The sequence below is a fragment of the Mobula birostris genome, chromosome X (genome assembly GCF_030028105.1).
Source record: "Mobula birostris isolate sMobBir1 chromosome X, sMobBir1.hap1, whole genome shotgun sequence".
NCBI classification, from domain to species: domain Eukaryota; kingdom Metazoa; phylum Chordata; class Chondrichthyes; order Myliobatiformes; family Myliobatidae; genus Mobula; species Mobula birostris.
Genome location: NC_092402.1, coordinates 41,303,016 through 41,329,466, shown reverse-complemented (window position 1 = coordinate 41,329,466; position 26,451 = coordinate 41,303,016). Strand labels below are relative to the sequence as shown.

Here is a 26,451-nt window from a genome sequence, read left to right as displayed (position 1 = left end):
TGTTTCTTGTGTCACTTTAGAGATGCTTCTCCTCATGGGGCACGTGACGCAGCAGCTGGCTGTGTCCTCATACTTCTGGTGGCTTGGGTTTGATGCTGACGCATACTGTGGTATACCTTGTGGGTTTCTGTTGGATGCTCCAGTTTTCCCCCAAAGCTGTGCTGATTGGTTAATTAGTTACTGTAAAAAAATGTCCTTAGTGTTTGTAAGTGACAAAAAGAATCAAAAGGAGAGTATTGAGGGATAAGTTGCAATGGTTCAAGAGAAAATATGGAACGGATGGACTACTCTGCTCAGAACTGCCATGGACCTGATGGACTTTTTTAGCTTTTGAAAAACAACACTCTCATTATCTTCTCAAGCAACACACACAAAATGCTGAAGGAACCCAGCAGGCCAGGTAGCGTCTATGGAAAAGAGTCCAGTTGACTTTTTGGGCCGAGACCCTTCAGCAGGACTCATGTTCTCATTCACTGTATCTATTAACCATATCATTTATCTAGCATCCCCATAAATACCATAAAAAAACAGAAATATAAATGTTGGAAACACGCAGCAAGTTAGGCAGCATCTATGGAGAGAGAATCAAATATCATGTTTCAGGCCAATGACTATTCACTGGATCTATTGAAAGGTCTCATCCTGAAATATTAACTATAATTTTCATATTTCCAGTACCTGCAGTATGTTGCTTTAATATATTTTTATCTGATTTCTCTGCCAGGAGATTATCTGAGAAGAACTTTCTCTGCATTCCTTATTGGATTGGTTTGTTGCTTCGTCCACTGTTGATTCAACTAAATTTATTCTGTTAGAAAGACAACATCACTGTAATTCTAACTATGGATAAATGGGATCAGAAGAGCAATGCAGTGTATGGTACTGGATAGTAAACTAGAATTGGGCGAACAGTTATGTCATGCTATAGCATGGGAGGATGTAGGATTGAGCCTCTGATTACTTACAAGCTCCCAAGTGAATGGTTTAATAACTTGGAAGAATATCTGAGGAAAAATCTTCAACAGTAGAATCTCAGAATGCAGCTCCAGAGCAAGACGGGACCGGGATCGTATTGTTCCTTGAGTGAAAGATGGGGCTTTGAGTCAGGAGAGCATAAAGAGAAAAGGGAAAATTTGAAATGAATTAGTTGGGAATAAACTAAAACTTAGCAGTGGATGTATTATCTTCAGGATGTATTGGGACAAAGCACATATCAATCCAAAGAGACAGTGTGCTGTCTTGTACGTAACTCTTGTTTAAACTCTTGGTGCAAACTGAATATCTGTAAAGCTATTGTTTGAGAAACTGGCAAAGGACACACTATCCAGTATGATTGCAATGCTAACGTACCAGTGAATACAGGGAAACAGTATTTTCCATGCTGAAGGAGATATGAGGTAGATAAGCCTAAGAATACTTATATTTACCATAAGCACATTTACTTAACAGTTAAGCCTTTCCTTCAACATCAAAAGGTTCTAAATACTGGACCCCACTGACAATATAGGCTGCAATAAGGAGGAGGTATTTAAGAATGGCATTAAATGTTGCCCTTGCCAGCTAGCCCACCCCTGACAATCAAGTATAAACAAAATAATCTATTCCTGTTAAGCAATTTGAGGAAACTCATTTTGGAAGTAAAGCCAAATAGATGCTACTGTAGGTGAGAATTGCTTTTCTGCTCATCCCCGAAATCTTGAGAGGTTCAAACAATTTATGGCACATACAATTTTCTTAGTATAAAGTATACGATAATGACTTAGCTTCTTCTTCAAATGAGTCAGATGTCAAATAGCTGAGTCTACAATACCTGGGTACTGAGAATATTCAATCCTCGATAATTAAAGTAAATAGTAATAGTTTAAAGTATCATACTTCTACTCCCTTAACTGATAAGCAACCATTCTGTGAGATCTGGAGGAGAGATGAGGAAGCCATAAGTCCTTTTAGAAGTGAGATTCTTTCAGTTTACAATCTAGTGGTTGTAATGAATAGCTGTCAGATCAAAGTTAATTCAAACTCTTAGCAGCATGGGTTATCTTTTTTATATTTATTCATTTACGGGATGTGGGCATCGCCCGCTTTATTGCCTATCTTAATAAGCTGCAATTGGCTTTAACAAGTGGTATAGGTAAAAAAAAGGTGGGGAAATGGAAGGAAAAAGGTCTGCACTTAAATTCAGATGAGAAACAACTGAATCTTTACACCTGGGCTTTCTGGTTTGTCCTATGAAGCATGAAGTGCTGAGAAAGGTCGTCCCACACTTACTGAAAAATGAACGGTGATGCAAATGGAACTTCTGAAGGTTATTGACAGGATGGATGCAGAGAATCTGCAAACTTAGGCCAGAGAATCTAAAAATAGGAGGCACAATCAGAATAAGAGGTTGGTCATTCAGGACCAAGATGAAAGGAAATTCCTTTATTCAGATGATAGGAATTTTTGGAATTCTTTCTACAGATGTTCACTTATCAAGTCAATTCAAGATCAATAGACTTTTGGATTTTCAGTTGGGTGATACAGGATGAGACATTAAGATCAGTCAAAAGCATATTACTGAAAACAGAAGCCAGTTTGAAGACCCTTATTCCAGGCTCTGTTTCTTACGTCACTCAGGTGAGAAACTGCTAGAAAGTTCAGCAGTCTAATGAACAAGGAGGCAATTAAAAGAGAAAGAGAGTACAGCGCAAGCTGGGACACGAGCTGGGAAGTCACCATGGTAACAGCTCAGAGCAGTTGAGCTAACAGACGCTGGAATTTTGGATGGAATATAAAAAGTTGATCCTTCGGTCTGATAACGGCAGAGGAGACACGACACGAGAGAACTGCGGAAGCTACCCAAGAAACTACTGGTGGAGTTTAAGACCACCACAAGGGTGGAGGCGACGGACCGATTAATTTCCACCCGTGATTACCAGTGCGGGTGACAGCTTGCCCGTGGGGGTCTGCTGGTGGTGAACCCGTGCTGCGGGTTAGTAGACCATTCCCTAGAAGGGGCTCTGTCCATCTGTGTCTGTGTGGGGGTCACACGAAGTGACTCTGAAGACTTCAAAAGCAAGAACAACTAAAGCTGCCAACTTGAACATCAACTCAATTAACCCTCTCTCTCTCCATCAATTCAACACGACGCAACACAAGGTGAACTGAACTGCTTAAACTTACCTGACACCGTAAGACTGATATCTACCTCCTGGACTACTATTTTTTGTATCCACACACACATTTACGGATATATATATATATATATATATATATATACACACACACATATATATATACACACACACACACACACACACACATATATATATATATATATATATATATAATAGTTTATAACCTGTATTGTATTATTCGGTTTAATGATATTAATTCGTAGTAGTAATAAATATAGTCTTAATTTATAGTAAACCAGACTCCAGGTGTGTTCCATTTCTGCTGGTCCTTTTCAACCCATCACGGGGTTCGTGACACTTACATGTAGTACATGAGATGCTACAAATCAGCTGAGTTCCGAGAAGGAAGGGTGGGCGCATGGGAGAGGAGGGAAGCACATTCTATTGGCTAATAGTTAACTGTAGCATTTTTGCTGATCTCAACCTCAACATTTAAATGGAGTTGGCACAATGGATTTTTAAGCAACCTCTCAGTTGAAAAAAAGCAGATTAAATAAGAGGCCATTTCTAGTTTGTCATCACATGGGTCTTGGATTCCAAGGAGCAGTTAAGGATCCCAACAGTCTCAGGTGTCTGTCCTTCTCAAAACAGTTAAATATTACCTGGTTCCCATCACAGTGGTGCACTCAGTTGCTTTGTAATGCAGGGCTAAAAGCAGACACTACACACTAAATTTACCTTTTGAAATATCTGGACATCCTGAAATACCTTCCAGCTAATGAAATTATTTTTCACATTAGTCCTCACACACAGAGCAGCCAAAATGCGCATAGCAAGGTCCTACCAACGGCAATGAGATAAGCTCCATTTACAAAAGGGGTAGTGAGCACACTTTATTCAGATCATGCTGATCTGAATAAAGTAATTGGATCATTTCCTTTTACCTTGTTTCAGCATTTCAAAAACTAGATGCTGTCACAGTGTCGAGAGAGTGCGGAGAGAATTGACAAGGACGATGATGAGGACCTGAGTTATAGGGAAAGGTTGAATAGGTTAGGAATTTATTTCCTGGGGTGTAGGAGAATGAGGGGAGATCTTATAGAGGTAAACAAAATTATGGGGCTTATAGTGTGAGAAGTGAAATGTTTAAGGGGAATCTGAGGGGGAACTTCTTCACTCAGAGGGTGGTGCGAGTGTGGAATGAGCTGTTAGCAGAAATGGCAGATGTGGGTTCGATTGCAACATAAGAAACAAGTTTGGATAGGTACATAGATGGAAGTAGTATGGAGAGCCATATGGTGCAGATAGATGGGACTATGCAGACCTGGCCAGCATAGACTAGATGGTCTGAAGGGCTTGTGATGCTTCTAGTGCTTCATGATTCTATTTTTAAATCTTTAAACGTGGTTCGAACACTTGATCTTCTGATTTAGGCATGAGAGCAACTTCTTAATCAAGACAATTGTCAATTAGAATTAAAGATTTTTCTACTAAAATTATGAATGCCATTCAAATTCAACCTGTTTCCCACACAATAGATATAAGCCTGAAATCAATGTTTGTGCATCAGCTGGAAACTCTTGTCTGCAGTTGCAAGGGTTTTGACTGTCTTAAACCATCTATCTGGAGGTGGACATACCAATCAATGTTCCACCCATGGGAGTAGAATTCTGAACAATGTCCAACAATCCCTCCCATCAAATCAGGACGTAGAGTTGGTGCGAGTCACGGAACAATCTCTCCATTTCTGCTGGTGGAGGGCAAATGCTGGGGAGAACGCATTGAAAAAATACAAGTGAAAAACAGTTCTGCGAAATACATTCAGCATGGAATGTTGGAAACAGGAAGTCTGACAGAAGGAGTGTCCTAGGGGCAAGTCTATTAGAAGTGGTATATACTAAAAGACAAAGGCTCAGCTTAATATTGCCCCAATTTACAATTAAATTTTGTTTTATTTTTCCACAGCTTTGCCCACACTTAGAACTAAACCATAAAATGGATAGCTTTAGTTCAATGCACAGAGAGATTAACGTTAACTACTTGCAAAGAGCTAATCAGAAGCAGAGGGGATAAGAAACCAAGTTAACCACAGAGGGAATGTACATTCCAACATTCACAGCCATCTTAACTGCACACTCTCTAAGATGGATAGCATCTGAGTATGGATAGAATGCCCATGCTAGAGTGAAACTGAAAGCCGACAAATGTAATAACGCAATTCCTTAATTAATCGTAACTAAGTTCCACTGCACTGTTGGGTTTGACTCAAGCTCATTTCACAATGCAGTCCACTCACATTCTGATCCATGAAGTCAATGGAAAGTAACGTGGCAGAAAATTCCTCAGTTAAAAATTCTATGGTACGTTTCAACTCTTATGTGTACTACATTAGAGAATTCCATTGGAAAATCAACTGGAAGGCATGATCAGTGATTTACTGCAATTCTGAAACATATTTTGTTCATTAGGGGACACAAGAGACTGCAGATGCCAGAATGTGGAACAAAAAAAACAAACTACATGAAGAATTGAGTGGGTCATGTGGCATCAGTGGAGGTAGGGGGACAGTCAATGTTGCAGATCAAGACCCTGCATCAGGATACATTCTATGTTGATGTGTGTGACTGAAGTACAAGTTTTGACTGTGCTTTTGTAACTTATCACTACTATTTAAAGATTATTTGAAAGATTGATACTTTTCAAACAGTACTGCATAATCTTTCAAGTGATTGTATATATGGAACTACTGTCAGTATTTACAATGGAGCCAAATGTGGAATCAAACAAAAACTAATAATTTGGAAAATATGCAGAGCTCCCTCAAAATCCTCAAAATCTGCTCTAAGGTAGTTAGCTCCAGAGTAGTGAACATTCTCTACAGAAGGGAAAATTTACCTTGGAATAGCTTTTAAAATGTATGCCCTGGGAGACCTGCCTGTCCTGTAGAATTGGGATAAACACTCATTTAAATGTTCCGCTAAATATTGTGGGCATGCTATGTTTTGCGCCTGAACGTGTGGCAACATTCTACGGGCTGCCCCAGCATATCTTTGAGTGTGTGGTTGTTAACGCAAACAGCGCATTTCACCATATGTTTTGATGTGTAGTACATGGGATAAATAAATCTGATTCTGAAGCATTTTGAAGAAATTTGCAAATTCTGATTCTCCCTCTTTCTCTCACAGTTTGGAATGTGTTCTGAGAAGTGATTCCAAGCTACAATCCTGACTTTCCCTGGCACAGGGAGATACTGTGACAACTGGTAACATAGCACTGCCATATCGTAAAATTCCCAAAACAGCTCTCTGCTCTGTTTTGTCTCTGCTTTTTTCACTGGAGTTCTGCGGGCAATTTGCCCACATCCCTAATGAGCAGTGTTCCACGTTTCACAAACAAGAGGGAAATTCTCTGGGAAGTTGTCAGCAAAACACTCTAATAGCAGTAAAATGCAGAAGAATGCTCACTCTGTTCAAACTTTCCAGTCACTTCCACCCTGTTGACATGTTATTTTGGCTGTTGTCTTAGCAACAGTATGCTCATCTCCCCTCCCCCATATGATTTTATCTGTGGATGAGTCATGAGATTAAAATCAAAAGCTTTGGAAACACATTAACAATCCAGTGTTGAATATCAATGCCATCCCTTAAACTCTGTTGGATGTGTCCTCTTTCAAACTCTATCCACCTCCTACAGTTTAGATCAGGGTGTGCCCTGGTATTTGCTTGCATTTTACACAGTATCACAAAATAAAATCCTACTTCTGTGCTCAAATCCATCCATGACCTTGATCCTGTTTTCCTCTGTTACATCTTCCATTTTATAATTGTCTGAGACACAAGACACCACAGGTGTTTGATTATGGAGAAAATAATGAGGAATCAGTGCTAGCATCCATGTTGGGAAATCCTGGGCTCAAGAGAGTCTGTCTTGGGCCCAAGATGTTGATGCAATCATGAAAAAGGCATGCTGGCCACTATACTTCATTTGGAGATTTGGTATATCATCAAAGACTCCAGCAAATCTTTACACTGGAGAATGTTGTGACTGGTTGCATCACTACCTGGTATAGAGGCTCCTATGCACAGGTCAAAAGAGGCTGCAGAGGGCTGTAGACTCAGCCGACTCTATTACAGGCACAAGCCTCCCCACCATCGAGAAGATCTTCAGAAGGTGATGCCTCAAAAAGCTGGCATTCATGATTAAGAACTGTCACCACCCGGGACATGTTCATTTCTCATTACTACCACCAGCGAGGAGGTACAGGAGCCTGAAGGTACACACTCAGCATTTTAGGAACAGTTTCTTACACTCCACCATTCAGATTTCAGGACCAGTGCAATGGTGATCCCCAATTCACTTTTTCCTCCCTCACTCTGATGGCACAGAGGTGAGATAAGGGTCAGCGTGTGTCTCAGTACCTGGTTATTGCTCCAGGGATATAGTCACTGTGGCTACAAGCATCCATGAGAAGGAACTGGGACACTTGGCAACATTGTGAAGGGACTCATGAAGAGCCCTGTTGATTGGTCAGAACTTGTAGCACTGAAAGGTGTTACCTGGGGAAAATTCAAACATGTTGGGCTACATTATTACTAAATTATTCATTCTACCTCAGAATTTCCTTGCATGAATAAAGACCTTTTGGAAACCTAACTGCGCTTACTTTCTTTCATCTTCACAGTCTGTTCTATTCAAAGAATTAGGACACCAAAACAACCCAAGCTTTTTTCGTGAGATGGTTGTGGTGGGCCATGATTATAAATGTAAGTATTTACTTTTATCTATCAGTCTTGTCATTAACAACTCTTTCCGATTCTTGCATCCTTCCAACAGTGCTGTAGTGGTCAGCGGAACACTTTACAGCACCAGCTGTAAGATCGGGGTTCAATTTCTGCCATTGTCTGTAAGGAGTTAGTATGTTCTCCCCATGACTGTGTGGGTTCCCTCGGGTGCTTCAGTTTCCTCCCATATTCTAAAGATGTATGAGTTAGTGCTAGTAAGTTGTGGGCATGCTATGTTGGAACCGGAAGCATGGCGACACTTGTGGCTGCCCCAGCACATACCGTTGCAAACGACACATTTCACTGTATTTTTCGATGTACATATGACAAATAAAGCTTATTTTTTAATCTTTATCTTTAAACTGGCTGGCTGCCTTTGCGATCCTTATAAACAGGATGAGGAGTAGCTTGATTCCACGTCGGTCATTTTGCAAAGAAGACCACACAGGAATGGAGCGCTTTGCTCTGTACGGCCACACCCATACTGCTGAAGGAATTCTCTGCAGCAAATAGGGCAGCCGAAATTCTCCCCTGGAAATTAAACTTTCTGTCCGCAAGGACGCACCAGATGGAAAAACTCAGCATAAATTCTTTTGCCCCTTTGTGACTAACTGCTGGACTGCGTACTTGCTGATAATATGCATAGCAATATATAAGCCATTACTGTGCGATTGCCAGCATTCTTCATTTTAATAAATTGTTTGTATTAATTTATAGAGCTGACTATGGAAAAGCCAGAAAATGATCTCTCACTACTCTATATTTGGGAATCCCATATACTTAAGCAATGGCGCAAATTCAGCTAATGACAGTATTTAGGAGGTCATGAAACATTGGCAGTGTGCTGTTTGGTTTGCAGATTAAAGTTAATAAAATCTTCATTTTGCACTTACAAAGTGAACATTCTTTTTTGATTCTTCACCTCCCAGCAGCTTGGGAATACCCCACCCAAGACAGCTGCAACCTGATCTGACTGATATTCACGTGTCCCTGACGGAAGATCACAGGAAAATTCAATGTGCATCTGCCACAAAGCAGATCTTTGTCTGTACTTACACCTTTATCTCAAAGGTTCCTCTACGGTGATTTTTTAACTGATGGTCTTTATTAGTATTCCTCCTGCAGGTGGTCTGACAGAGCAGTACTGGGAACCATTAGACCCTTCCAGTACCATTCTGTGATTGGTGCAGATGAGGAAGTCTTGAGGGAAATGACCCAAGGGTCTGTATTCACAGGGCGGGCCTTTGGGGACCTCAAACCCAATCACTGAGATGAATCATGAGAGAAAGATAAGCAGACCTAGGGCAGGGTGCTGACCCTCAGAAGAAGGAACAAGATAGGGAGGTTAGAAAATTTTCTTCGTTCACTTAGAATGAGTCAAATCTGATTCTAAAAGGACAATATTTTGGGAGAAGAGTACCACTCACAGCTGCTGCTTTCGTATGAGTGAAATGAAGCACAAATACTCAGTGGCCACTTTATTAGTACTTCTTACAGTATACTTAATAAAGTTGCCACTGAATGTGTGTTTATGGTTTTCTGCTGCTGCAGCCCATCCACTTCAAGGTTCAATGTGTTGTGCATTCAGAGATGCTCTTCTGTACACCACCGTTGCAACACGTGGTTATTTGAGTTACTGTCACTTTCCTGTCAGCTTGAACCAATCTGGCTATTTTCCTCTGACTTCTCCCGTTAATAAGGCTTTTTTACCCACAGAACTGCCACCCACTGGATATTTTATTTTTGTTTTTCCACACCGTTCTCTAGACTCTAGAGTCCCTAGAGAGTCTTTAGAAGATCAGCAGTTTCTGCGATACTCAAACCACCCTGTCTGGCACCAAGAATCATTCCATGGTCAAAGGCACTTAGATCACATTTCTTCCCCAATTTGATGTTTGGTCTGAACAACAACTGAACCTCTTGACCATGTCTGCATGCTTTTATGCATTGAGTTGGTGCCACACGATTGGCTAATTAGATACTTGCATTAACATGCAGTTGTACAGGCGTACCTAATAAAGTGGCCACTGAGTATCGTACTCATTATGAACTGGTTGATCTTCTAAAGCGTGAAGAAGGTGCTGGACTGTTGATTTAACTTCAAGAACCATGAGATAATAACCCTGGTTAGACCATACTTGGAACATTGTGTTCGGTTCTGGTTACCTCATCATAGGAAGGATGCAAAAGCTTTAGAGAGGGCTCAGAGCAGATTTAACAGGATGCTGTCTTATTAGTGAGCATGTCTTATGAGGATAGACTGAGCAACCTTGGGCTTTTCTCTCTGGAGCAAAAGAGGTGACTTGACAGAGGGTGGACAAGATGATGAGAGGCACAGATCGAGTGAATAGCCAGAGACTTTTTTCGCAGGGAGGAAATGGCTAATAAGAGGGGGCATAATTTCAATGTGATTGGAGGAAAGTATAGGGGGGATGTCAGAGGTAAGTTTTTACATAGAGAGTGGTGAGTGCATGGAATACCCTGCCAGAGATTGTGGCAGAAGCAGATACATTGGGGGCATTTAAGGAACTCTTAAATAGGCATATGGATGGCAGAAAAATGAAGGGTTATGCAGGAGGGAATCTTAGAATAGGTTAAAAGGTCAGATTAACATTGTGGGCTGAAGGGCCTGTATTGTGCTGTAATGCTCTATGTTCTATAAACATTTACAAAGCATTTGTAGAGTAATAAATACTGAACGTCATTCCAGACCTGCCATCTGCTTTTAACATTCACAGAATTCTATTTTTGTGGAGATAGTTTTCTTTAAATTATCCAAAATGTTTAGAATATCGAACAGAGTTTGACAAGTGACTTGATTAATTCTTTTAAAATTGCATTTGTTTATTTCTTGTCTGTTTGTTTAGTAAATGAACTGATAATTGGACTAAGCAAAAAAATCTATGAAGCTGTACTTGAAATTGAATTCAGCGGGAGTGGGAGTACACTACCTGGAATGAATATCCTTACTGTATATCATGTTGCAGTGGGGTTGGCTTCTCTGGGACGTGACCCGTATCTGTCATTTGGGGGAGATAATTGAAGCAGCTGATAAAGCAAAGCTTCAGTAATTCCATTCATCAGCTGACGTTCCTATTTGATTAATGTCAGCTTTGAAATCTCAATCCCACGCAACCATTCAATCCATCAGATTTAACTCCATTGCTACTGAGGCCTATCAATTAGGCGTGGCGATGTTTGCTTCTTTGCAGGAAAATAGCTGCTCACAAGCCTCCCTTGATGATGTGGCCTGGTCCCCTACTAAATGCAAGTGGTTGCCCACCGGTGAATGTAGGGATTGAAGACTAACCTCCAAAACACTCTTGCAAGCTCTTTAGGAGAAACTCATGACAAAACGTTTCCATCTTCTTTAATCAATTTACTAATTCACAAAAACTATAGATGGTGGAAGGAATGGAAAATGTCGGGGCGGTGAGAGGTTGCTGTTAATGGTGGGGTGGCTGACAGGTAATCCTCAGCATAGGGAAGATCAAAGCTTTATTTGTGAGAAATTGAGAGCCAATCCTGCTTCTCTTGGCCCGGGAGAACCTCCCAGATATTGTAAAACAAAACAACTATACTGGGCATTTCTGTGTCGACAACACCCAGTAAGTTTGCCCAGGCAAGGAAACTACAAGTCCTCCCCACTAAGGCCTCAGGTAAAAATAACCTACTGTATAGGTCCCAATGATATTACTGAAGCATGACTGACATTTAAAAACGTCCTTACCGGCCTGGGTGAGGATCCGTGGCATCTGCAATTTAAAATGGTAGTTTGCCAAATGTGGCAAGGAATCAAGTGTTTAAATCTATCATCTATTGAAACAGCTAAGAGGTCACTGGGTTAAAGGTTGTTCACGTTTCCGCAAAGATTTATCAATCAAATCAAAAAATATCAGTTGCAATAAACCAGTCAAAAGGATTTTTAAGAAGTCTTTCAGCATACAACTCTAGTAGCTACTTAAATTGATCTCCCCTTCCCCAGACTGAACCCAGGGTTGCCAAACTTCAGGGATTCTCCAGGGGAATCTAAGGATTGAATTCCAGAATACTCCTGCAAACAACTTAGGAGAAAATCATAACAAAATGCATTCATCTCCTTTGATCACACCGAGTTATTATTTTAAAAACAGAGATGATGGAGAAAACTCCCACTCAGAAATAACCCAATTACTAAACAGATTCAGTTCCCCTTTGAATTTAAAAATTTGCCCTTGATAGCTAGTACAGCAACAGTGAGGTCCAAGTTCAATTTCCAAAATTCGGTTCAGCTGAAGTCAATAGTTTGAATGCATCTTTCCAAGACTTAACTTGTCTTTTGATATCCCTGCAGCTAAATGGTAATCACACAAAAGCCAGATCAAGTAAAGATTGCGGTTACCTTACCGAAAGGATGTTCAGTGAAGCGGATTGATTTTTATTAGAACAAGCATGTTCGCCACTACCAATATTGCTGCTTCAAATCGAGATTACTTAATTAACTGATTTCACCTTCCTCAGCTGCCATGACAGCAATTTGAACACATCTCCAAATCCTCAGTCCAGAACACCAGACTATTTGACCAATAACTTAAAGCAATAAATTTGCAAATTGCAAGAAAGACTGTGGGCTAAAGGTAGCTTGCAGATTGGAGTTTTTTTTAGGGGGGAGGTGATAAACTCTGCACAGAACTTTGAAAACTTGAGGATATGTTCAATTTGGAAGTGAAGCATTTGGTACTTGGAGAACAAGAAAGGGAAATTTGGAGGGACAATTACTTTGGTGGAGCGTAAGATATATCGTGACTGAGAAAGGGAGGTTACAGATAAGGGAAGGTTCACTAATTGTTTGACAAGCTGCCTGAACTTTCTATTTTGTGCAAAGGAGAGCACTAGGTATGTTGCAAAAGGGTGGGATAACATCTGATGGGAAATACTAAAAACAGATGCGTGATTTCAAAGTGGGTGGAAGGTACGCAGTTTTTCATTAATCCCCATCTGAAAATAGTAGTCAGTCACTGCTTGTAGCACATCTTGTTTCAGATAAATTAAGCAGTAGTAACACAATAGCATGAGACTGCATGATCACACCAAAATTCCATCTGGAGTAAGTATAGACCAACCTCCATCCTGAAGCCTCTAACAGAGCATATTCAAAGCAAAGCCTGCGCTGTATTGGATATATGTTTAATGGTTTAGAACAACAATTGCAGTTAAGCTCCACAGCTGTGAAATTTGTTGATGAAGTGCTTTGAAGTTAACTTCAACATTACAGTTTGATGTCTGGTTTTGGATTTAATATTCTTTTAAACATATCCTAAGCAAATCCCTGAAAAATGTCCCTTTAAGGGAGAATCTTTGCTGGGAGTTTTTTTGGCAATGCCTTAAACTAAACAGTCTCACTCATAGCATGGAAAAAATTACTGCTCTTGCATCCCCTGGGCCCCTTTGATAGTCTGATGGAAATAGAACTTGCAGCCGGCATACAAAGGACGTGTAGTTTTTTAAGCTGAGGTTTAGTACTGGAAACAGTGAAGAGACTTGGCATTAAACAGCAGTGCTTGATGTGTTTGTACTTGAGGTGGCTGCTGGGCAGATGAAATCACAAGGAAAAAATTATACCCTACTATTTCATCAAAGTGTTCAATTTTTGACATGCACTGTTTAATACAATTCCTCAATCTTACTTCTCTACTGAATGCAAAGCACCATTATCTGGCTGACAAACTATTTTCTGCTTATTACTGCTTCTCTTCTCATGAAGCCACAGACTTCTGCTTGGTTATAGTGTCATGGCCTAACCATTAGCTGCTATGTTGGGTGTGAAACTGGAGAATGGGTGCTGATAGCTGTGAGTGTGAGAGAAAAATATTTGATTTTCTGAAGCCACATTTAGGTCATTCCCAATGTAGACTTACAGCTAATTAGTGACACTGAAGTGTGGTTGTATTGTGGGAAACATCACAGCTGCTTAGTGCACAGCAAGCTCCCACAAAGAGCCTCATGATAATGATCAGATAGACTGCTTTAGTGATTGTGGGAAGCAAGGAGAGAATTTATAGGAGCCCTGGCTGTGATAGAGTGTTGTGCTTTTACTTAAGAAGGGCTGCAAAGAAAAACCTAGGAACTATAGACCAGTAAGCCTAACATCTGTTGTAAGTAATTTACCATTGGTGGTTCTGAATAAGATATAGAAGCATTTAGAAAGACAGGGGATGATTAGAGACAGTCATCATGGCTTTGTGTATGGGAGATCATGTCTCAGAAATTTGATTGAAGTTTTTGAAAAGGCATCCAGGAAGGTCAATGATGGCAGGGTGGTAGATGTGTTCCAAATAGACTTCAGAAATGTCTTGAATAAAGTTCGGCTTGGTAAGCTATAATGGAAAGTTAGATTACATGGGATCTAAGGAGAAGTAGCTAATTGGATACAGAATTAATTTGCTGATTGGAAGCAGAAGGTAACCGTGGAAGGTTACTTTTTCAGACTTGTGCCGCGTGACTGTTGGTGTTCCTCAGTGCTAGGTACAATGTTTTTTGTCATCTCTGTCAAAGATTTGGATGAAAATGTACAAGGCATGGTTAGTAAGATTGCAAATAACACTAAAATAGGAGATGTCATTGACTATGAAGATGGTTATCACTATTTACAGAGGCTTATTTGATCAATTGGACAAGTGGTCTGAGGAATGGCAAATGGAGTTTAATTTGGACAAGTGCAGTGTTGCATTTTCAGAAGACAAGTAAGGGTAGGACTTTCTTGGTGAATGATGGGGTCCTGGGGACTGTTGTAGAACAGAAGGACCTGGGAGTACAAGTACATAATTTCCTGAAAGTGACATTGCAAGTAGACAGGGTGCTGAAGAATGTTTTGGTTTCCTGCCCTTCACAGGTCAGGGTATTGAATATAGAAGTTGGGATGATATGTTGCAGTTGCACAAAATGTTCATGTGGCTATATTGTAAATATTGTGTTTAGTTGTGGTCACCTTAGTGGAGGAAAGATGCCATTAAGCTGCAACAAGAACAGAGGAGATTTATGAGGATGTTGTTTGGACTTGAGGGACTGAGTTATCCTTGAGCAGGTTGGGACATTTTCATTAGAGTATAGGAGAATGAAGGGTGATCTTACAGAGGTGTATAAAATTATAAAAGGGATAGATAGAGAGAAGGTGCACAGTCTTTTTCCTAGGGTTGGGGAAATCAAGAACCAGAGGACATAGGTTTAAGGTGAGTGGGGTGAGATTTAATAGGAAACTGAGGGTCAACTTTTTCATCTATAGAGTCATCAGTATATAGTCAGAGGAAGTGGTTGAGACCGGCACATTATCAACGTTCCAAAGCTACTTAGACAGGTACATGGATAGGAAAAGTTTAGAGGGAAATGGCCCAAATGGACCAACTGGGCCAAAGGTCCTGTTTCCGTGCTGTATAACTCAATGACTGAAGGGTAAAATTCAGCAACTATCTTGAAACTAACTCCCTGCTCTTCTATAAAATACAAGGTGACGTGCTGTGCTTTCTATTTCTCCACTGTATTTTTGAGTACATTGGCTTTGTCTTCTTTGCAACAGGTTATTTGCTTTGAGCTTATTTGCAACATGTCAACTAAATAATTGTTGTCAATAAATTCTTTGTTTTCTTTCAGTGTCTGATGAGATTATATATTTTAATGATTTCTTTTAAGGAGCTCTAGGCTTATATTGTAACGGCTCTTACGAGGGTAAGTGTGATAATCCCCAAGATCAGAGGGAGGGATATTGATAGGCATTGATTGTAATGTAGGAAAACTTGTGCTGCCTGGTCATTATAATATTGTCAGCATTCAGCTGAAGTTCAAACAAGGTACTGATTGACAGATCAGGCAGAGGTCAATGTCGCAAGTGCTTTCTTCAGTTAAAGCTATCTAGCAGCTCTTAAAGGGATGGCTGAGTCCGCAGCAGGTATCATAAATTAATTCAACCTGGAAAACGATGAAGCATGTAACAATATGGGGAAGAGAAAGCTCTATAGTTTACAGATGCAAACACGAGGAATTCTGCAGAGGCTGGAAATTCAAGCACACACATCAAATTTGCTGGTGAACGCAGCAGGCCAGGCAGCAATTCTAAGAAGAGGTACAGTCGACGTTTTGGGCCAAGACCTCCTGACGAAGGGTCTCGGCCCGAAACGTCAACTGTACCTCTTCCTAGAGATGCTGCCTGGCCTGCTGCGTTCACCAGCAACTTTGATGTGTGTTGCATAGTTTACATAAGATGTTTTGAAGTCTTGGAGAAGGTGTAAAGCAAATTAGATGTTCTGATCAGAAAGCTATGGGAGGAGGTAACCTTGGAGATCAATAAAAGGAGTGAAACCCTTATCAGACTTTGCACATGGACTTGAGGAACCATTATCTGCAGGGCAATGGACATGACTCTTGGAAACTGGGACTGAATAGACTCCTCCTGCATTGTAAACTTCCAATGAGTGCTGTTTTACTAGGAGCCGAGAGTTGTCCTCATTCTTTTGACAGTTCTGGTAATCCTCAACATCTGTTGGCCACACTAGTTTGCAGAGCTTGGAGATTCACTGGAATCGGGGCTTTGGCACACTTTTAGACCGAACCCTGACGCAATAACTGATGGCTGACATTGGAACTGCCATTGCAGCACAAGCAAAGGCTGCCTACCCTCGGATCACTGCAACAGAAACTCTGACTGTTCCAGTGTGGCTGTGGACTGCATGGTGCAAAGAGGCTTTGAGGGGGTCACAGCAGTTCAGAAGACCGTCCAACAGGCCTCTTCACAATGTTGAGTTCCTGACTCAGGGGACCTAAGAGTCTGTTCAGGACTGCAGGATAGAGGCTATCCTTGAGCCTGGTAGTGTGTACTGGACGGTCTGATGGTTGAGGTATAGCTGCAGCAAGGGCTGTCCTCTCCTACAGAGGGCTGACGCAGCAGACAGACTCCGATCTCGCCTTCTGATGACTACTAAAGGCTTCTCCAGTTGTATGCCTGTCTCATCAGACTACATGTAGCAGCATGAATTCGTCTGTACGCACACAACACATCCATACATCTGGGGGCTTCAATGGAAATCCCTTGTCATTGAAAATCCGCCATCTGGCTTTCTGTAGCTTGCACGGCGGCTGTTGCAGAATGGAGGCATTGAGACCGTGGCCAAAGTGCCAGATGGCGATCAGAATGATTCACTACCTGTGGCCAGGGAGCAGCTGCCTTTGGTGTTCTTGGTGCCAACACACATGGCAGAGTTGGCATGTGTTACTCGCAAAACAAAATGACGAGATTAATGACACCCTCAACCTGGAATCTCAGTAAGGCTGTGTGCCTTCTTCATCTGTTGGTCTATACAGCTTATGACACCTAATTTATGTACAGCCTGCAGAGACAAAGGAGTGCTTGGGAGACTAGTGGGATGGATTTGCCAGCTGTTGCAAGGCTGCAGTCGTCTTTGGCTGCGTGGGAGCTAGGTTCGTGGCCGCATTTCTGACTTGTACCCTGTCTGGATTACGAATAATTCACAGAAATCAAATCCTACCCGTAATTTCGGAATGACCTGTCTAACTAACTCTCTTTGAATGGAGAGGCTTAGTGACCTGGCTTGTGAAACTTTGATTACAAAATGGCAGGTTATTGCAAATGTCTCCCAAGGAAGGGTCAAGACCAATATGCTTGCACTGCTAAAATCTGCTTGACAAGCAAGCACTGATAATGCTGTCCTGGTTCTGCCCTAAAGCTTTAATCGCAGCTGCAGCATCTGGAACATCACAATGGGGATGTCCTTTGTCAACTGCCGACACCTCACATGTTGTTCATTACTATAAGTTCAGAAAGGAGAATGAGTCACTAAACGCTTTGGGTCAAAATGGTGCCTTATCTTCTTCCCTCTTCTGTGGTGGTCCTGCTCATTTTCCTAGCCATGCTATATTCTAAAGGCAATGCCAACTGATGCACTCGGATATGGGTGAGGATGATTTGTATTGAAGCTTTGGAGCCACCAAAAAGTCCTTCAGCCCCTGCCACAAAATAAAAAACGCATTACAACAGTGATATGCAGAAGAGCATCTCTGAATGCACAACACATTGCACCTTGAAGTGAATGGGCTATGGGCTACAGCAGCAGAAGTCCATGAGCATACACTCAGTGGCCACTTTATTAGGTACAGCGTGCATATCTCTATCACAATGCCCCACCCGCACTTAACCTCCTCCACTCCAGGGTTCTCATCATTGAACTGCTCCAACCCAACAACCAGGTGAATCTTCTCTGAATCTCCAGTGCTATCACATCCCTCCTATATGTTGGTGACCTGAAATGTACACAGAACTCCAGTTGAGATCTTACACAGTTGGAGCATAACCTGTCAACCTCTATATTCAATGCCCTGACTAATAAAGGCAAATATCTTGTATGACTTCCTAACCATGTTGTCTACCTGCATTGCCACCTTCAAGAAATTCTACTTTCATGATGAATATCCTAGCCTCATTAGTGCTCCCAATATGCATCTTACATTGGTCATTCTCTTGCAAAACAAAATGCAGCTTCTCCTTCTGTGAGCTGTTTCTAGGAAATGTGTGATGTCACTGCATTGCTGCTAGTCTTTTCATCTGCAGACAGGACTGACTAATATGGTACCAAATTACAATCGAACACTACATCCCTCACTTTGCCCACAACCAGACAGCATCAAACTCAGGAGCAAAAGAGTCATCTTAGATCTTTAGGTTCATTAGGTTACTAAACTACACATTTGAAGGTAGCAATAAAAGCAGCTTCATTAAACCCATTTCTCAGGATAACTCAAAGTGCTCTCAAAGCATTTTTAATCCCTGTCAAGAACAAATCCTCAGTTGTCTTTATAATCCTGTAGTTCGATAAAATATCGCACTGTTTGAAAATTAGAATGGACAAATTTATCCATATTCTGTACTACTATTCATGAAAATGGTAGTAATTTTGACTTTGGCTGATTTTCATTGAAGTCAATCAATATTTAAAATCAGGAAAGGAGGGAGGACATTATCAAGACAACAAAATCAATGCCAGACACATTACAAAGGTTGACGTTTTCCTTAGTATCATTTCAAAGCCAAAGTAATCAAGATAATGCAAGACTGGGCAAAATCCAGGAAACTGTTTTGTAAAATGCAATGTTCCCCGGTCTCTTGACTTTGGTGGAAACACGTTGAAATCAATTGTATTTGTCAGTCGTTTTACATCAACATGAATTTCCAAAAGTAAAGCCAATAAATTGGATTGTTTGCCAGATTGTGTGCTTATGTCCAGGTCTTGCCAAACATAGAAGCAAACATTCCCTGCTTGCATTTGTGTTAATTATCTGGACTGTAAAGGTGGAAATCAGCCGTTATCTTTCCATGCCTGGTGCCTCAGACACGATGAGTCGCAGCATGGGACTGGGTATATAGCACAGAGAAAGGCCATTTCACCCAGCCAGCCATTAACTGTCTTTATATTCCACTCGAACCTTCTTCTGTCCAGTAGTGTAATCTTCCAACTATTTTTCCCTCATGAGCTTATCTCCCAAAATGTTCAAGTTTATTATCATCAGCATACACACCCAGGGTATAAATGCCATGAACATTAGTGTTCTGCAGCAGCAGCAGCACAGTACATTACAAACATGACAACAGAAGTTAACATAAATTTAAATTGACATAAATTATGCAAAGTTTATTTATTTATTTATTGGGATACAGCATGGAATAGGCCCTTCTGGCTCTTCGAACCACGACGCCCAGCAATCCCCTGATTCAATCTGAGCCTTATCATGGGAAAATTTACAATGACCAAATAACCTTCCAATCTGGAATGCCTTTCGACTGTAGGAGGAAACCAGAGCACCCGGTTTCATATCTTTATTGTTTCATATTTAACAGTCTGATTCACTCTTGAGACCAGAATCTCTGGATTTCATCCCTGCCCACTCAATGCCATTCTTCAGACTCACCTATTTCAGCAGCAGAATCCATGAAACAAACCAATCACATCCCCAAAATGGGGTCATGAGCTACTTTCTGTCAAGGGATAGATGTTTAAAAAAAAAGATGGCTACTGAATTAAAACTCTCCACAATCAGGATATACTGGAGTGATTAACAATTAACAAAGTAATTTAAGCTGTTTTCTTCCCAGAGTTACCACAGTTGCTGAATTTTTGAATTGACCATGGATGGTAAGAGAAAATATTCCTTTTCTGCAACTCTGTTCTGTCTGCAAATGAGCTGCTGTTTTTTTTTGGAAGTTATCCTCAAATTGAGGTGGGCCATATCTGGAATGCATTTGCATCAAACATCACAGAACCACTTGATTTTGTGGTGCTCCTGTGCATGTGATCTTGTGCACAGATCAGCGGCAGTGATCCGTGTGCAATGCACACCTGACATTATGCCTGCGGCATTCGAGTTGAAATCAAGGCTTGATGGAAGGAAGCACCCTTAAAGGGACAGGCCTTTGTGGTGAATACAATACAGAAAGCACCAATGGATGCAACAATGGATCAAATTTCCTGAAACTTAAAAGGCACCATCATGTTTTGTGTGTTCGTGTGTGTGTGTGTGTGTGTGTGTGTAGGGCTGGTAGAGTCAGGGGATGAAGTAGGTTGGGGGATGAGTTCTGTTCTTTTTCCCGGTGAACACTTCTGCTATCACTATATTCGGACGAGTGTCAGTGAAGTGGGATGCCCACTCCTGCTTAATTCTTCTACTCTTCATTTACTCCTACATGAAGGTGCCAACTACTTTCAGTTGAGAATCATCACATTAAAAGCTCTAGGCATGACAGGATGCATGTTGGGCCTTATTGCAACAGTGCAGGGGGGCTACTAGTATCAGATTGCATGATTTTAGTACCAAGAAATTTCTTCAGTGTTTTGTTAATGACTACATGGTCGCATGTGGCACTGAACCACACCAACTCAGGGGCAGGGGAAGGGGTGAAGTAAAGAGCATCTGTAATGCCTCCTTCACCATTCCCCATTCCCATTTCCCTCTCTCACCTTATCTCCTTACCTGCCCATCGCCTCCCTCTAGTGCTCCTCTCCCTTTCCTTTCTTCCATGGCCTTTTGTCCTCTCCTATTAGACTCCCCCTTCACCAGCCCTGTATCTCTTTCATCAATCAACTTCCTAGCTCTTAACTTCACCTCTCCCCACTCCTGATTTCACCTATTACCTTGTGTTTCTTCCTTCCCTCCCCCCCCACAATCTTCTTACTCTGACTCCTCATCATTTTTCTCCAGTCCTGATGAAGGGTCTCAGCCCAAAACGTCGACTGTACTCTTTTTCCACAGATGCTGCCTGGCCTGCCGAGTTTCTCCAGCATTTTGTGTGTGTTGCTTGGATTTCCAGCATCTGCAGATTTTCTCTTGTTTGTGATGGGACAAAAAGTAAATAAACAACAGGACAAGGAAAGAGAATAGAGCCTCACTGCAACCTCAGTCCCTTTGGAATCAAGATAAAAGCAATGTTGGTCTATGTATATTGAAATCCTTGGCAAAAACCAGCCAGCTTTACCAAACCTTTTGAAATGGAACATCCTTTCATTTTTGCACAGAGAAATTGTGCTATACGCTTGCATATTTTATGGCAATTTTTTTTGCAGATGTGCATCTGTTTGTAAGTTTAAATTATTTCATGGGGAACTTTTCAAAGAACTTCAAAGGGCTACCTCTTTAACCTGCTCCATAGTATAACCTGCAGAATGAGCGGGCTCTCTTGCTATGAATAATTTCTTCCATCTTATTCACTGATAATTTAAAGATGAATTTTACATATGCTCAGTGGCCACTTTATTAGGTACCTCCTGCACCTAATAATGTGGTCACTGAGTATATGTTCATGATCTTCTGCTGCTGTAGATCAACCTCTTCACAGTTTGACATGTTGTGCATTCACACCACTATTGCAACGTGTGGATATTTGAGCTATTGTCAGCTTGAACCATTCTAGCCATTCTCCTCTGACCTCTGTCATAACAAGATGTTTTCACCCACAGAACTGCCACTCACTGGATGTTTTTTGTTTGTTACACCATTCTCTGTAAACTCTAGAGATGGCTGTGGGTGAAAATCCCAGGAGATTAGCTGTTTCTGAGATACTCAAACTGCCCCTGTCTGGCACCAGCAATCATTCCATGGTCAAAATCACTTAAAGCACATCTCTCCCCCATTCTGATGTTTAGTCTGAATAACAACTGAACCTCTTGAGCATGTCTACATGGTTTTATTCATTGAGTTGCTGCTGCATGATCAGCTGATTAGATATTTGCCTTAACATGCGGGTGTACAAGTGCACCGAATAAAGTGGCCACTGGGTATTCACAAACTCTTTCTGTGCTCACAACTTGCATTCTGATCCATTTTTGCATTGTCAGAGAATCTGACCATAGTACACTCAACACTTTTTTGTAAGTCAGCAATATAACATAAGTAGCTGAAGCCAAAGCAATGATCCCTGTAAATTACAGCTTGGCAACCTGAAAGCGATCTGTTTATTCTGACTCTCTATTTTCTGTTGTTTGGCTAATCCTCTAACCATGCTACTATCCTAGCAACAGTGCCATGAGCTCTTGTACACTCAAACACTATAATCAAACATATACAAGAACCATCAAGTATTCCCAAGTTCAAAGTCAAGCAAATGCATTTATTATCAGAAAGGGTTGGACAATATTTGTCCATTTCTTAGCTTATAATATATATTATCTTATAATATATTGGCCAATTCAAAGGATGAACAATGTTGGAGCAGTTCCTGAATTTTATCCTTGCTCTACAGAGGAAGTGCAAGGAGGATGTAGATAGCTTCTCTAATGCCTTTACTCTCTGTGCAACCTGAAACCAGATGAGTGGAGAAAACTGGATATGGTCCACAAAAAGCACATCTCAGGAGTCTTTTAAAAAGAATTTTAAAAAAACAACTGTAAGCCACAGAAATAGTATAAACTGAAGAATCTACGAATAATATGTCACAACCACGAATTCAGCAATTGCGCTCGTGAATATGCACGTCAGCTAATTATTATTTCAGTGTGATAGTACTTAACTCCTTTCTTTTCGTCGTGGTGTTTGTCGAGACTTGAGCAAAGCACAGCAATGCTTCACTGTCTGCTTGCATATGGCCTTGCCTGAGAAATTGGTCTGTCAAGTCAACTGACTCTGAAGACTAGCAGTATTCATTTTATATTTAGCTATTCTTTTCAGCCACAGTGTTGGCTTCATTTTTCATCTCAGAGTTTTAGATAACAGCCTTGTTTGGCCTAGTGTTTATGGTCTTCTTTTCCCTCTAACTCTGTTCGCATTAAAGTCTGTGAACTATTGACCCACTTCAGTCTTTGTCTCTCCTCACTTGGGCCGTATCTAAACGTAGTGACAGCATGACATTAGCTGCTGTGTGAAATCATTGACATATAACATATAAAGCTTCAAGCTATTGTACTCTATGTATTTTGTACACATCTTTAAACCTTAACTGTAAACCTCATTCTTTGCAAGCCATTCTTTAACTTTAATTATTACTTGCTCTTTAATTTTCAATGTTTTAGACACAACTCACCCTGACAACCATTCTGAATATGCAATATTGCGTCTAAGTTGCTTTCTTTCTCTGAGTTTCTATCACCCATGCTAACTTCATTGATTCAGCCTTCTCTTTAGATTGTCCCAACTCCACCCTGTTTGTTTACTACAAGACCATGAATTTTCTGCTGTCTAATACAACAAAGATGTTTGATGGAGGTAAAGGTTTAAATTTATCAGCATTCTACTCATTATGAACAATTGTCTCCCCTGCTGCACCAAAGCCAATTTGTATTGTTTGCAAGAGTTTTCACTTCAGTCAATTTATCATACAGCAAAGGTCCAGAAGTAAAGTGTACAACTATAAAATCAAATATTGCAAGCTTTCCTTTCCAGCTTTTAGCATGTTTGTAAAGTTCAGGACTGACACCGGATAGTTAATATGGGAATGGTGGTGGTAGTGGCCCTCAGTTGGTCGAGGTCGACCATGAACGTTGCGTAATAGCTGTCAAAGACAATACGCAAACCAGGGCAGTACGATATGGAGAGCAAGCTGTGGCCCATGCAGCAGGCTTCCTGTCTCCGCACAGCTGGTGAATCCAAAGGAACGGCAGAGACTGATACAGTTCGGCACCAGTGGTGTCGCAGGAGTTGCCAGCCAGCAATTAACTCAGTGTAGCACTGCTTTAGGAAGCCCAGCTTTGGATTTTTCCTCGGGGTTTACGCCCGAAGCCTTCCCCATGAGTGGGTATAGTTGCAAGGCAGCAGAGATTTGAGAATGGTTTTCCTTCTCCTCAGTGAGCTGCCAACCACGGCTGATGAGCCCCATCTGCCCGAAATACGGGGGTGGGGGGAGCTAGGCTGGGAAAAACTTCTGTATGCACTTCAGATTTTAGGTATTCTATGCTGGATCACTCAAGGGTATCTGGCTTCCTTGGAATCTGCAATAACTAGTTTCAAAGAGATACAGGATCACAAACATGGCTTCATTAGAAGAGTTGGACTCAGCAAAACCACGCGTTCATCAGAAGACAATGAATCATCAAGATCAATGTCAGACCAAATAATATCTGCTTCATAATAATAAAGCAGATTAAGGCATCTTTGATAATCCATCTGCTCTAATTGCATGGAAGCTACTATTCTCCTTTTTTTGTCCTAAAATAAACGTCATTTTATTTGACACAATATATTGCTTTCATTTGCATTGTGGAAAAACATCTCATGATGGGAAGAAATAATTTTGTCAATTTGGCCTGCTTCTTTAAAAGCAATCACATGCAAGGGCACTAGATTTATGGTAAATATACTTAAAATTGTTCATTGTTGGAGATGAGTCATCCTGTACAATAACCATCAATTTTCCTAAACAGGTTAATGTATGCCTACTAGATCCTGGTGAGATGCCAGCATGTTTTTGCTTAACTGGCTGCTCCTACTTGTGGAAGTGGTTAATGCAGCGACAGAGAATAGTATAATTTGCCTGATAGCTTACTGGAATGCTTGAAGTCTATTTTTGTGTAGTCATGTAATGAGTGCAGTCGTGAAGGATACCTACGGTAAGTGGCAGAGTGTGGAAGGAACGGCTAGAGTTTACTGTCATGCATGTGGTATTTTGTTCTGAGAGCAGACAACTCCAGGAAAGATTGCAAATGATTTGTTCTGGGAAGAAGCACATTGTGTGTTCCTGCTAATACTTTAATTACTTTTAAAATAAATTAAATGATCTTTCCGAAATGCCATAATTAGTTGCTATCTTGATAGGAGTGTGATATTCACAGAAAATATAAGATAAGGGAGTTTATAAGTAGCAGAGAGTATGCACAGTAGGATTTTAGGGAATCAAAGTTAGGAGGCAGAGGGAAAAGGGTGAGGGAGAGATTATGAGCCTCAGTCTGACCTAAGATGCTATGTGTATTGCTATGTTGAACCTAGGCTGCTTAGACCAGTATTGTCAAAGATTTCACCCTGCAGCCAAGAAATTAAGCCGAGCTACATTCATTTTTAGATGCTAAATCTCTAATAACCAGCCCCCCCATGGCCAGTACATTGTTATACTGGTAAAATCAAAATATACTGTACCACTAATAGTGCCCACATCTTAATTTGGCCTCATGTTTTTTGCACATGCTATATCTGTGATGTCTTCCACTTTTAATTAGCTCACTGACACTCAGTAGGTAGCTTCAGTGAGTGGGCAAAACCTTGGCAGATGAAGAACATATGAGGAGTAGAACACACACACACACACACAGAACAGTAGGAAGAATAGAAAAGTAAATATTGCTTAAATAGAAAAGGATCTACAGAATGCTGTCACAGAGATGGTCCTCATGCAGGGAACACTGAGAGTCAGCATGCAGGTACAACAGGTAATCAGAAATGCAAGTGGAATTTTGCAAACCCCTTACAACTGTAGAGGGCATCGGGTGATACATCTGCTTACAAATTTGGTCACTTTATTTCATGGGGAATATAGGTGCATTAGATGATATTCATTAAAAGTCCATGAGTTGATTTCTAGGATGCAAGGCTTGCCCAGTGAAGAATGCTTCAGTAGATTTGTACTCATTGGCATTTAAAAGAGTGTGAAGTGATCTCATTAAGCATGCAAGGCTTTGATGGGGCTTAACAGGGTAGATGATGAAGAATATTTCTCCTCATAGGGGAATCTGGATCTTTGGAGTACCTCAGAGTACTTAAGATAGAGCTGAGGAGGAACTTCTTCTTTTTGTGGGTTGTGAATATTCAGAACTCTCTACCGAAGAGAGCTGTGGAGGCTGAATCATTGAATATATCAAGGCTGAGATTGCCAGATTCTTAGTTTGTAGGGTAGTTGAGGGGTAGCAGGGAAGCGGATCTGAGACCAAGGTCTTATTGAATGTGAAACTAGGCTCAGGGTCCAGAGGGACTGGCCCCATTGCTTGATGCTTAGGCTCTTGACCAAAGCTTGCAAGACAATCATTTCCTAATTTAAACATCTTCTTAATTCCAAGAATGTTCCATATAAAATCAATTCTAATAAGATTTTACGATTTCTG

At 40.9% G+C, this 26,451-nt stretch overlaps 1 protein-coding gene and 1 long non-coding RNA gene across 2 annotated transcripts in view; one reads left to right on the top strand and one right to left on the bottom strand.

Moving 5' to 3' along the window:
• The window catches only part of LOC140191926 (caveolae-associated protein 1-like), a 55,169-nt gene that overhangs the window by 11,034 nt on the left and 17,684 nt on the right, over window positions 1-26,451 (bottom strand). The gene's annotated exons all lie outside the window — the stretch shown is intronic.
• LOC140191928 (uncharacterized) lies at window positions 2,817-7,880 on the top strand. The gene is made up of 3 exons (XR_011883963.1): window positions 2,817-3,138; window positions 5,585-5,672; window positions 7,798-7,880. It is a non-coding gene; the product is annotated as an uncharacterized lncRNA (long non-coding RNA).